This window comes from Bubalus kerabau, chromosome 7 (genome assembly GCF_029407905.1).
Source record: "Bubalus kerabau isolate K-KA32 ecotype Philippines breed swamp buffalo chromosome 7, PCC_UOA_SB_1v2, whole genome shotgun sequence".
NCBI classification, from domain to species: Eukaryota; Metazoa; Chordata; class Mammalia; order Artiodactyla; family Bovidae; genus Bubalus; species Bubalus kerabau.
The window spans coordinates 51,953,380-51,967,003 of record NC_073630.1 but is presented as its reverse complement, the minus strand read 5'-3'; the positions used below and the strand labels follow the sequence as shown (position 1 = coordinate 51,967,003).

The 13,624-nt window shown below is 38.5% G+C and overlaps 1 pseudogene; it reads right to left on the bottom strand.

Annotated features, from left to right (window-relative positions):
- Nucleotides 1-11,873: 11,873 nt before the first annotated feature.
- LOC129657063 (3-oxoacyl-[acyl-carrier-protein] synthase, mitochondrial-like) lies at nt 11,874-13,260 on the bottom strand (annotated as a pseudogene).
- Nucleotides 13,261-13,624: the final 364 nt, after the last annotated feature.

Genomic DNA, 13,624 nt, shown 5'->3' with positions numbered 1-13,624 from the left:
TAATTTCATGGCTGCAGTCACTATCTGTAGTGATTTTGGAGCCCAGAAAAATAAAGTCTGACACTGTTTCCACTGTTTCCCCATCTATTTCCCATGAGGTGGTGGGACCAGATGCCATGATCTTCGTTTTCTGAATGTTGAGCTTTAAGCCAACTTTTTCACTCTCCACTTTCACTTTCATCAAGAGGCTTTTGAGTTGCTCTTCACTTTCTACCATAAGGGTGGTGTCATCTGCATATCTGAGATTATTGCTATTTCTCCCGGCAATCTTGATTCCAGTTTGTGTTTCTTCCAGCCCAGCATTTCTCATGATGTACTCTGCATAGAAGTTAAATAAACAGGGTGACAATATACAGCCTTGACGAACTCCTTTTCCTATTTGGAACCAGTCTCTTGTTCCATGTCCTGTTCTAACTGTTGCTTCCTGACCTGCATACAAATTTCTCAAGAGGCAGATCAGGTGGTCTGGTATTCCCATCTCTACATTAAGAGGAATATATTCAAATAAAAGCTTGTCAGGATACTGATAACTAGGTAGAGTTAGGAAGCCTGAAACCATGTCATGAGAAAGTGGTAAAACTTAATAGTACAGAGAACTCTACTCAGTACTCTGTAATGGGAAAAGAACCTAAAAAAAGAGTGGATACATGTATATGTATAACTGATTTACTTTGCTGTACATGTAAAACTAACACAATGCTGCAAATCAACTATACTCCAATAAATATATTTTAAAAATAATAAATAATGTGAGGATATAACTAACACTGCATAAATTGTCAAAATGTGTTTGAAGGATTAGAAATTTCTTTATTGTTTCATAAAGCTACAATAGATGTTTGGAAGCAAGAAGTTGACAAACTAAAGGGCATAATATATTAACAGTAGAACTGCCTAGATTTTGAGCTGTGTTAGAATGTAGTGTAGTTGCATCTTTTTCTCCAAAGATATCTAACTATTAGGAAAGTTGTCAAAGAAAGATTTCAAGCCCAGCTGGAGTAGCAGTTTGACAATTTTATAATGTATAATATCACTTAGAGTGCCAATTTAAATTCAGATTTCTGGGCTTCACCCTATAAAGAATATGATTTTTAGGTGGTTCTGAGATGTGCTGCTGATGTAAGGTTTATACAAAATTTGAGAAATTCTGGTCTAAGGGTATGACATGATGAGTTCTAAGGTTTATTCCAATCTTTGTATGCCATGAATTAATAAATAAATGCCTCAAGCAGAGATATGATTCATTCAGGCCTCAAATGATGAGTATAACTTCACAATGAATCTCACTATCATACAAAATGACATTGCCCTGACTAGTATTTTCTAAACCAGGGGACAGATAAGTCTTTAACTTCAACTAATTTTTAAAATATTAGCAATTTCTACAGCAAGGATCAAAGATATTTGACTTACTGAAACTATGTCTCCAGTTACCATGTGTTAAATATAGTGAAACAGAAATGAGGTGGCATTTACTGCTTCAGAGACAATACATGATATTTAATCTACTCTACATTATTGAGTGTTTAGGTCATTATGTCATTGTAACATTGCTGAGCAAACTACATTTATTTCAGAATGCAATAGCTTCTTGCAGTAAGAAAAACAAAAAGTATTTTAACAAAAGTATGACCTATTTCAGAACTGACAAAAACTCAGCAATGTACTTTTGAAAACTGACAGTACTTTAAGTCCAATTGGTTGGAATGGATAACAATAATATTTCACTCTTATAAAAACTCACTACTTATTAAGACTGCATAATAAGTGGAAGCATAAGAATTATACATTTATATGATTTTCATCCTGGGAACACCTACTTTTTTTTAATTTAAATAACTTTTCCTGAATGCATTTTAGAAGAATAAGGATTTTACATGCAATTACAATATTTTAGAAGGTGTAGTGGTAATTCACATCTATTAAATATTTAAAACACATTACTATTCAAATACATTGGAAGGTATTATATAACTAAACTCTCATACATCTCTCATCTCTCTACTTCAGTTCAGTTCAGTCGCTCAGTTGTGTCCGACTCTTTGAGACCCTGTGAATGGCAGCACGCCAGGCCTCCCTGTCCATCACCAACTCTCGGAGTTCACTCAAACTTATGTCCATCGAGTTGGTGATGCCATCCAGCCATCTCATCCTCTGTTGTCCCCTTCTCCTCCTGCCCCCAATCCCTCCCAGCATCAGAGTCTTGTCCAATGAGTCAACTCTTCGCGTGAGATGGCCAGAGTACTGGAGTTTCAGCTTTAGCATCATTCCTTCCAAAGAACACCTAGGACTGATCTCCTTTAGGATGGAATGGTTGGATCTCCTTGCAGTCTAAGGGACTCTCAAGAGTCTTCTCCAACACCACAGTTCAAAAGCATCAATTCTTCAGTGCTCAGTTTTCTTCACAGTCCAACTCTCACATCTATACATGACTACTGGAAGAGCCATAGCCTTAACTCGATGGACCTTTGTTGGAAAAGTAATATCTCTGCTTTTTAATATGCTGTCTAGGTTGGTTTTAACTTTCCTTCCAGAGGAGTAAGTGTCTTTTAAATTCATGGCTGCAAGCACCATCTGCAGTGATTTTGGAGCCCCAAAAAATAAACTCAGCCACTGTTTCCCATGTATTTGCCATGAAGTGATGGGACCAGATGCCATGATCTTCGTTTTCTGAATGCTGAGCTTTAAGCCAACTTTTTCACTCTCCTCTTTCACTTTCATCAAAGGCTCTTTAGTTCTTCTCACTTTCAGCCTAAGGGTGGTGTCATCTGCATATCTGAGGTTATTTCTCCCAGCAATCTTGATTCCAGCTTCTGCTTCTTTCAGCTCAGAATTTCTCATGATGTACCCTGCATATAAGTTAAATGAGCAGGGTGACAATATATAGCCTTGACGTACTCCTTTTCCTATATGGAACCAGTCTGTTGTCCAATGTCTCATTCTAATGGTTGCTTCCTGACCTGCATATAGATTTCTCAAGAGGCAGGTCAGGTGGTCTGGTATTCCCATCTCTTGAAGAATTTTCCACAGTTTATTGTGATCCACACAGTCAAAGGCTTTGGCATAGTCAATAAAGCAGAAATAGATGTTTTTCTGGAACTCTCTTGCTTTTTCCATGATCCAGCAGATGTTGGCAATTTGATCTGTGGTTCCTCTGCCTTTTCTAAAACCAGCTTGAACATATGTAAATTGACAGTTCATGTATTGCTGAAGCTTGGCTTGGAGAATTTTGAGCATTACTTTACTAGTGTGTGAGATGAGTGCAATTGTGTGGTAGTTTGAGCTTTCTTTGGCATTGCCTTTCTTTGGGATTGGAATGAAAACTGACCTTTTCTAGTCCCATGACCACTGTTGAGTTTTCCAAATTTGCTGGCATGTTGAGTGCAGCACTTTCACAGCATCATCTTTCAGGATTTGAAATAGCTCAACTGGAATTCCATCACCTCCACTCGCTTTGTTGTAGTGATGCTTTCTAAGGCCCACTTGACTTCACATTCCAGGATGTCTGTCTCTAGGTGAGTGATCACACCATCGTGATTATCTGGGTTGTGAAAATATTTTTCATACAGTTCTTCTGTGTATTCTTGCCACTTGTTCTTAATATCTTCTGCTTCTGTTAGGTCCATACAATTTTTGAGCCCATCTTTGCATGAAATGTTCCCTTGGTATCTCTAACTTTCTTGAAGAGATCTCTAGGCTTTCCCATTCTATTATTTGCCTCTATTTCTTTGCCCTGATCACTAAGGAAGGCTTTCTTATCTCTCCTTGCTATTCTTTGGAACTCTGCATTCAAATGGGTATATCTTTCCTTTTCTCCTTTGCCTTTTGCTTCTCTTCTTTTCACAGCTATTTGTAAGGCCTCTTCAGACAGCCATTTTTCTTTTTTGCATTTCTTTTTCTTGGCGATAGTCTTGATTCCTGTCTCCTGTACTGTGTCACAAACCTCCCTCCATAGTTCATCAGGCACTCTGTCTATCAGTTCTAGTCCTTTAGATCTATTTCTCACTTCTACTGTATAATCATAAGGGATTTGATTTAGATCATACCTGAATGGTCTCTTGGTTTTCCCCACTTTGTTCAATTTAAGTCTAAATTTGGCAATAAGGAGTTCCTGATCTGAGCTGCAGTCAGCTCCTGGTCTTGTTTTTGCTGACTGTATAAAGCTTCTCCATCTTTGGCTGCAAAGAATATAATCAATCTGATTTCAGTGTGGCCCATGTGTAAAGTCTTCTCTTGTGTTGTTGGAAGAAGGTGTTTCCTATGACCTGTGTATTCTCTTGGCAAAACTCTATCAGCCTTTGCCCTGCTTCATTCTGTACTCCAAGGCCAAATTTGCCTATTACTCCAAGTGTTTCTTGACTTCCTACTTTTGCTTTCCAGTCCCCTATAATGAAAAGGACATCTTTTTTGGGTGTTAGTTCTAAAAGGTTTTGTTGGTCTTCATAGAACCATTCAACATCAGCTTCTTCAGTGTTACTGGTTGGGGCATAGACTTGGATTACTGTGATATTGAATTATCTGTCTTGGAAACAAACAGAAATCATTCTGTTGTTTTTGAGATTGCATCCAAGTACTGTGTTTTGGACTCTTGTTGACTATGATGCCTACTCCATTTCTTCTAAGGGATTCCTGCCCACAGTAGTAGATATAATGATCATCTGAGTTAAATTCACCCATTCCAGTCCGTTTTAGTTCGCTGATTCCTAGAATGTCAATGTTCACTCTTGACATCTCCTGTTTGACCATTTCCAATTTTCCTTGATTCATGAACTGAACATTCCAGGTTTCTATGCAGTATTGCTCTTTACAGCATCAATCCTTGCTTCTATCATCAGTCACATCCACACCTGGGTGTTGTTTTTGCTTTGGCTCTGTCTCTTCATTCTCTCTGGAGTTATTTCTCTACTGATTTCCAGTAGCATATCAGGCACCTACCGACCTCGGGAGTTCATCTATCAGTGTCCTATTTTTGCCTTTTCATACTGTTCATAGGGTTCTCAAGGCAAGAATACTGAAGTGGTTTGCCATTCCTTCTCCAGTGGACCACATTTTGTCAGAACTGTCAACCATGACCCATCAGTCTTGAGTAACCTTACACGGCATGGCTTAGTTTCATCGAGTTAGAGAGTGCTGTGATCCGTGTGATCAGATTGGCTAGTTTTCTATGATTGTGGCTTCAGTCTGTATGCCCTCTGATGCCTTCTCTCTGTGCCTACTGTCTTACTGGGGTTTCTCTTACCTTGGACATGGGGTATCTCCTGACGGCCATTGCTCCTGACCTTGGATGTGGGGCATCTCCTCTCTGCCATTCACCGCTCCAGCGCCACGTGCCTGCCATTCGCCAACAAAGATTACTTCACAGTTGATGAATCTCTATATTAGCAATGGTACAGTTGTCTCCCAGTTGTCAGTAGTCATATATGGATGTGAGAGTTGAACTATAAAGAAAACTGAAAACCAAAGAATTGATACTTTTGAACTGTGGTATTGGAGAAGACTCTTGAGAATCCCTTGGACTTCTAGGGGATCCAACCAATCCATCCTAAAGGAAAGCAGTCCTGAATTTTCATTGGAAGCACTGTTGTTGAAGCTGAAACTCCAATACTTTGGCCACCTGATATGAAGAACCAACTCATTTGAAAAAACCCTGATGCTGGGAAAGATTGAGGGTGGGAGGAGAAAGGGACGACAGAGGATAAGATGGCTCGATGGCATCACCAGCTCAATGGACATGAATTTGAGTAAACTCTGGGAGTTGGTGATGGACAGGGAGGCCCCATGTACTGCAGTCCATGGAGTTGGAAAGAGTCAGACACAACTGAGCGACTGAACTAAACTGAACTGAACTGACGGTTGTCTCACACTGCATATGAGTACTCATCCTGGACAAAGAGAAGTATTTCATTTCCCAAAACAAACACCTCAGCTAGTGAGGTTTTGTTATTTAACTCACATCCTTTCCCCTTTCTTTGTATTAGAAAAATCTCATCAACCAGAGCCTCATTTTCATATTGCTGTGATAGTCACGCCTCAAAAAGCCAGCAAAGAAGAGGATGTCTACTTCTGGAACCACTATGGCATCATCAAGAATGGGGAAAATTCTGTGGTTTAATCCCCAGCCTTGTGTTTGAAATTAGCAGTTCTGCGTAAAGAGATTTTAATAATCAAATAAAGGCTACAAAACATTGAAGTAGCATACTGACTTGTCTATATTTCCAAAAGATAAGAGAGAAGGATGTACTAATAAAAGAGGCTCCAACTGACTCCAAACTTTTGCTTTTTATTAAGATTCTCCATCTAGGAACTTTCCTGGCAGTCTAATTGTTAAGACTCTGTGCTTCTACTGAAGGGGAAACAAGTTTAATCCCTGATAAGGGAAATGAGATCTGGCATGCCTTGCTCCTATATGGCCAAAAAAAAAAAAAAAATAGATTCACAGTCTATTATTTTCTTTTTCTCTCATCAACATAGATGATTGAACACATCCGTTCCCCAACTAATAGCATCAAAGGAAAAGTTTAAAGATACACCATTGAACTTCTGTTATGTTTGGTTCCCTTTAATATTTTGTTAATCTCTTCATTTTTAAAATTTTTCCACTTATATAGGTTTTTCTTTATTAATAACTGCTTTAGTATTTTTTCCATTTTACATATATACTAATATTCTCTGTAATTATGCCTCAGCTAGTTGTTATTCCAGCTGTTGAGGTTACTTTTATTTTAATGATTGCATATATTTTCTTTCCCAGATTTCCTCTTGGTCACTTTTTATACCCATTGGTACTTGATACATATCCATTTATTTTGTTCTGTTACTACTTCTTGTTCTTTTTTAATGCATACTGTTATTCCCTCAAACATATTAAGGACCTAAATTTAGTGGACTTTTATTAACTTTTAAGTTATTGTGATCATTGGTGTATGTTGGGAAATTAGTCTGACATAAAGTGAAAATGTCCAGCAAAAGATGCTTGGCCAGATAATAGTTGATGAATGAGACTAGAAGCCAGAGGTTTCCCAGCATTCAGCACTTGATCTCTAGAGTAGAGAAGACAGAAAAATAAACAGTAATTATTTTTCTGGATCTTAATAGTGTGGGACTCAGGGACCATATGTTCTAATAGGGTAAGGGACTTTATAGAGAAGTATCTTAATTTGTGACACTCACTGCATTCTGTCAGTGTTCTTGTATAAATATTCTGGAAAGTAAGGGGCCATTGTGAGTACATTGATCACCTGAAATCAGAGATCAGATCACATCAGTCGCTCAGTCATGTTCGACTCTTTGCAAACCCATGAATCACAGCACGCCAGGCCTCCCTGTCCATCACCAACTCCCGGAGTTCACTCAGACTCATGTCCATCGAGTCAGTGATGCCATCCAGCCATCCATCCTCTGTCGTTCCCTTCTCCTCTTGCCCCCAATCCCTCCCAGCATCAGAGTCTTTTCCAATGAGTCAACTCTTCTCATGAGGAGGCCAAAGTACTGGAGTTTCAGCTTTAGCATCATTCTTTCCAAAGAAATTCCAGGGCTGATCTCCTTCAGAATGGATTGGTTGGATCTCCTTGCAGTCCAAGGAACTCTCAAGAGTCTTCTCCAACACCACAGATCAAAAGCATCAATTCTTCAGTGCTCAGCCTTCTTCACAGTCCAACTCTCCCATCCATACATGACCACAGGAAAAACCATAGCCTTGACTAGATCTTTGTTGGCAAAATAATGTCTCTGCTTTTGCATATGCTATCTAGGTTGGTCATAACTTTCCTTCCGAGGAGTAAGCATCTTTTAATTTCATGGCTGCAGTCACCATCTGCTGTGATTTTGGAGCCCAGAAAAATCTGTTTCCACTGTTTCCCCATCTATTTCCCATGAAGTGATGGGGCCGGATGCCATGATCTTCGTTTTCTGAATGTTGAGCTTTAAGCCAACTTTTTCACATTCCACTTTCACTTTCATCAAGAGGCTTTTTAGTTCCTCTTCACTTTCTGCCATAAGGGTGGTGTCATCTGCATATCTGAGGTTATTGATATTTCTCCCGGCAATCTTGATTCCAGCTTGTGTTTCTTCCAGTCCAGCGTTTCGCATGATGTGCTCTGCATACAAGTTAAATAAGCAGGGTGACAATATACAGCCTAGACATACTCCTTTTCCTATTTGGAACCAGTCTGTTGTTCCATGTCCAGTTCTAACTGTTGCTTCCTGACCTGCATACAAATTTCTCAAGAGGCAAATCAGGTGGTCTGGTATTCCCATCACTTTCAGAATTTTCCACAGTTTATTGTGATCCACACAGTCAAAGGCTTTGGCATAGTCAATAAAGCAGAAATAGATGTTTTTCTGGAACTCTCTTACTTTTTCCATGATCCAGTGGATATTGGCAATTTGATTTCTGGTTCCTCTGCCTTTTCTAAAACCAGCTTGAACATCAGGAAGTTCACGGTTCACATATTGCTGAAGCCTGGCTTGGAGAATTTTGAGCATTACTTTACTAGCATGTGAGATGAGTGCAACTGTGTGGTAGTTTGAGCATTCTTTGGCATTGCCTTTCTTTGGGATTGGAATGAAAACTGACCTTTTCCAGTCCTGTGGCCACTGCTGACTTTTCCAAATTTGCTGGCATATTGAGATACAGAGGAATAAAAAATCAGAGATACAGAGGAATAAACAAACAAATAATAAAGTTGCTAACATGTAGAGAAAAAAGAATAGACTTGAGGTTAGAGGTCAAGTCCTATAATTACTAATTTTACAACTATGAACAAGTAAATTTCTGAATTTTCACATCTGTAAAATGGGAATGAAAATATTACTTATATTCCAAAAATGCCATAGAGACTATGTTATTCACCATAGCTTTGATGCTCTTCAGAAATGTAGAATAAAAATATCAAATGGTATTCAAGTATAACAGGAAAAAAGTTCCAGAAAATATATTGTGTAACCATGCTTTGTTTGAAATTGTCTCTGGACCAATAGTGGCTTAAGTAATGCAGCCCCACTAGAAATGTGAGACATTATATTAATATACTTTTAAAACTTATCTCTCCCATACATGAATAACAATATCTCTAGGTTCTTCTAGGTCCTGGTTAAATAGTTTCACATAGGTTCTGGGAGATAATATAGGAGAGATCTGAGTCCATTAGACTTAGGATCTTGTCAGAGATTCTAGTGCTTTGGCACTTGTCAAATTTGTACCTATGGAAATATGTTACTATAATAAACTTCTTATGATTATTGTGAATATTCAATATGCATAAATTGTGTATGATTCCTAATGCATGCCTAGTATATAGTAGGCATGTGAAATTGTTATCATCAAAGAAACAAAGAGAAACAGAGTAAATTTGTCCATTCACCTCATTCATCTTCAACAGAAATCTCACTTCCAGTCAGTAAGGGAAAGTGGCTCATTGAACTCCCTGGCCTTATGGGTCAAATTCAGTCAGCCCTGTAATGAGAGCACCAGCATGGGAACCCATCACCCTGCCATCAAAGCCTTGGCCCAACATAGGAGTGAGTTTTAATTACTTGGAGGACAGATGTTTTGCCAGTGGTCCTGGTTTTGTGTTCCCTGGTAGTAGTGCCCTATGAAGTCTATGGTAGCATAAATTCTCAAACTCTTCATCACAATTTTAGACAAAGGAAAATCAGTTTTAATGGAATTCCTTTCTAGATGAAAATGATAATTATTTTTGAGTCTGCGCCTCCTGTTCTTCAGGTTGTTGCTGCTGTTTTCAACTCCTAATGAATCACTGTGCAACACATTGCATGTGAATTTATGCCAACTGACAACTAAACAAGGGGGTTATTTTAGTCAAATCAATCAGATATTGTATCTATTTGAAACGATAATATAAGCATAATTGATGGTGCATAATTAATGATTACCCAAGGCTCTTAATAATGAAATGATAAAAAGGTATGAAAGGAGAGAGGTGCCAAGGAACTTGGCTCTAAAAATACTGAAAAAGACGTTTGCTTCATTTTCTCAAACCACTGAAACCCTTTCTTGCATCTATAACCAAATCCCCTTGTGAGCTTGAACACTTGCACACTGCTCTCCAGAAGCATTCTTGAATTAGTGAAGTGAATAAATATGATGGTGTTACAGAATCCTGTCCTGGATCTTTCTGTGTTTAAATCTTGGCTCTAACAGTAGCCAGCTACCTGTCCTTGGGAATGCAATGAATCTCTCTTAGTTTCACATTTCTAATTTGTAAAGTGATTGTTACATTATAAGACTATGTATATATAAGTGTGGTGTGGATTAAATCAAATATTAAATGCAAAGGTTTTAGGTGTTTTCCAGAAACTTTGCACATACTAAATAAATGTTTATTATAATTCTTATTTCCTTTGAAACCTCTTTAGTTCTCATTTTCCCACACAAAAAGCAATTTTATAACAAGAATTTAAACTATATTGCTTCAACTTTCCACTTAATTCTGGGCTGAGAAACACTTGCAAAAAAATGAAGTCACAACACCAAAGGCACAATTTATGAAAGAAACAGTTGATAAGCTGGATTTCATTAAAGTTAAAAACTTCTGCTCTGAGAAAGATAATGTCAAGAAAATGAGAAGACTAGCCACAGATAGGGAAATTTTTTTGTGTGAAAACATAAAGAACTGTTATCCAAAATATATAAAGAATGTATAACCCACCCCCCCAAAAAATAAAAAAAAAACCAACATCCTGATTTAAAAATAGACAAATACCTGATCAGACACCTCCCAAAGAAATCATACCTTTGGTAAATAGACATTAAAAGATGCTCAACATCTTATGTCATTCAGTTCAGTTCAGTTTAGTCGCTCAATCATGTCTGACTCTTTTCGACTCCATGAATCCCAGCACGCCAGGCCTCCCTGTCCATCACCAACTCCCGGAGTTCACTCAGACTCATGTCCATCGAGTCAGTGATGCCATCCAGCCATCTCATCCTCTGTTGTCCCCTTTTCCTCCTGCCCCCAATCCCTCCCAGCATCAGAGTCTTTTCCAATGAGTCAACTCTTCTCATGAGGTGGCCAAAGTACTGGAGTTTCAGCTTTAGCATCATTCCTTCCAAAGAACACCCAGGGCTGATCTCCTTTAGATGGACTGGTTGGATCTCCTTGCAGTCCAAGGGACTCTCAAGAGTCTTCTCCAACACTGCTTACAAATTAAAAAACAATGAGAAACTCTATGTGTCTATTAGAGTGGCCAAAATATAAAACACTGAGAACCCCAAATGCTGGTGAGGATATGGAACAATAGAAATTCTCATTTATTGCTGGTAAATAAATGAGAATAATTTCTCATTTATTGTTCTTGACAAAATGCAAAATGATACAGCCACATTGGAACACAATTTAGTAGTTTCTTTCAAAACTAAGCATACTCTTATCATATAATTTAATAGCAGTCATTGGTATTTTGTGAACTATACATTACCTCCATCAAAAAACTGTATATGGATATTTTATAGCAGCCTTATTCATAATTACAAAATCTTGGATCCACTTTAAACATTCTTCTGTAGAAACATGAATACACTGTGGTACATCACATAAAATGGAATGTTATTCAGTATCTAAAAGAAAAAAAAGATCTGTCCATAAAAAGACACAGAGGAATCTTAAATGCAAATTACTAAATGCAAGAATGCAATCTGAAAGTCTACATACTATATGATTCCAACTAGATGATATCTGTAAAAAACAAAACTATAGAAACAATAAAAAAAAAAAAAAAAAAGAGCACTGGTCACCTGGGATTAAAGGGAAGGGAGGGTAGAACGGGCAGAGCACAGCGAATTTTTAGGATGGTAAAAGTACTTTGTATGAGTTTATCATGGTGAATACATTTCATTAAACATTTGTCCAAACTCATAGAGTACACAACATAGAGTGAAACCTAATGTGAACTATGGATTTTGTATGATAACAATGTGTCATTGTGGGTTCATCAGTTGTACCAAATGTACCACTCTGGTGCAGGATGTAGATAATGGGGATTGTGCATGCCTTGAATGGAACATAATTGAGACCAAATTGTGATTCTGTACAGTCCAGGTTTAAAGTAGATGGCAGTTTTCTATAACAGCAAGCCAGGGTGGCAATCTTCCTCAATGTCCCCGGCAGCCCCCAGCAGGTGTCCCATGGCTCCGTTGGTGGAGGAAATGGCAAGGGAGTATGGATGGCCTTTGAAAAGATGTTTGATGGCTTTGTTTTCAGCAGTGTCTCCCAACAGTGTGGAAATATCATACATGTTGATACAGGATATCTCTTCAGGTTATACACCTGCATCTTTTATAGCAGCAGCCATACACCTTAAAGCACCTTCTCCTCCAGGATTGGGGGCAGTCATGTGACCAGCATCACCTGAGAGTCCATAGCTCAAAATGTCTGCATAAATCCAGTCCCTTCTTTGTACAGCCTGCTCGTTTCTTTTACCACCAGCACAGTGTACCTCCTCCCATTACAAAACTACATCTGAATGAAATGGTTGACCTGCTGACTTAGGATCAGAGCCCAGGCTCTGGAAAATCCAGCAAGTGATAAACAGCTAATGCAAGAATCTGTACCTCCAGTCACCATCACATCAATAGAGTCATGTGTTATAAATCTAAGAGTCTCCCACTGCATAAATTTCTGTGGTATAGGCTGTGGGTAATGCTTGATTGGGGCCTTTGACTTTATATTGAATGATGACCTGCCCTGCTGCCATATTGATCAGAATCTGAGGGACAAAGAATGGGCTAACTTTATTGTAACCTTTTGTTTGAAACATCAAAGGAGTTTCAGAAATAACTCCAAGAGGAACCATTCCCATGCCAACTGCAACACACGATCAGCTTCTGATTGATGATGCCAATTAGAATCTTTCAAGGCTGACTCTGCAGCCCCAATGGCCATAATGGTGGGAGAAGACATGGACTTGACATCTGATTTGGGCACAAAGCTTTTTTCATTGAATTGATTTTCATTGCAACCTCTTGGCACATAAGCACAACATTGCAAGGGATATTGATACTCTTCACCGACCACTGAAAGGGTTGCACTCTCTCCCTGGACAGATGACCCCATAACAGCTGAGTTCAAACTCAAAGAGGAGTCATTAAGCTATGCTTGTAATGACAACTTGCCTAGGTAATCAAAATATTGGTATAGCTCCTAAAAACTTCCTTTGACTTATTAATCCTTGGAATACTCTTGTATATATTAAATCAGAGTTTGTTATTTTTAGGAAATTTTGTAAGCCTTTTGACAGCATGGTTGAGATTCAGAGAATCACAAATATATCTATAACAGACCACGGCATATCCAGCAGGTATTCACTGTTGTTTAAATAGCTTAAAGGTTTAAGAAACAATGCTGCTGTTCAGTCATTAAGTCATGTCTGACTCTTTATGACCCCATGGACAGAGGAGCCTGGAGGGCTGTGTCCATGGGATTTCCCAGGCAAGAATATTGGAGTGGGTTGCCCTTTCCTACTTCAGGGGATCTTCCTGATCCAGGGATTGAACTCATGTGTCCTGAGTCTCCTGCATTGGTAGGCAGATTCTTTATCATTCTGCCACCTGGGAAGCCCAAAATAACATTATCTGGTTTTAATTAATACTTATTGCACTCATCTC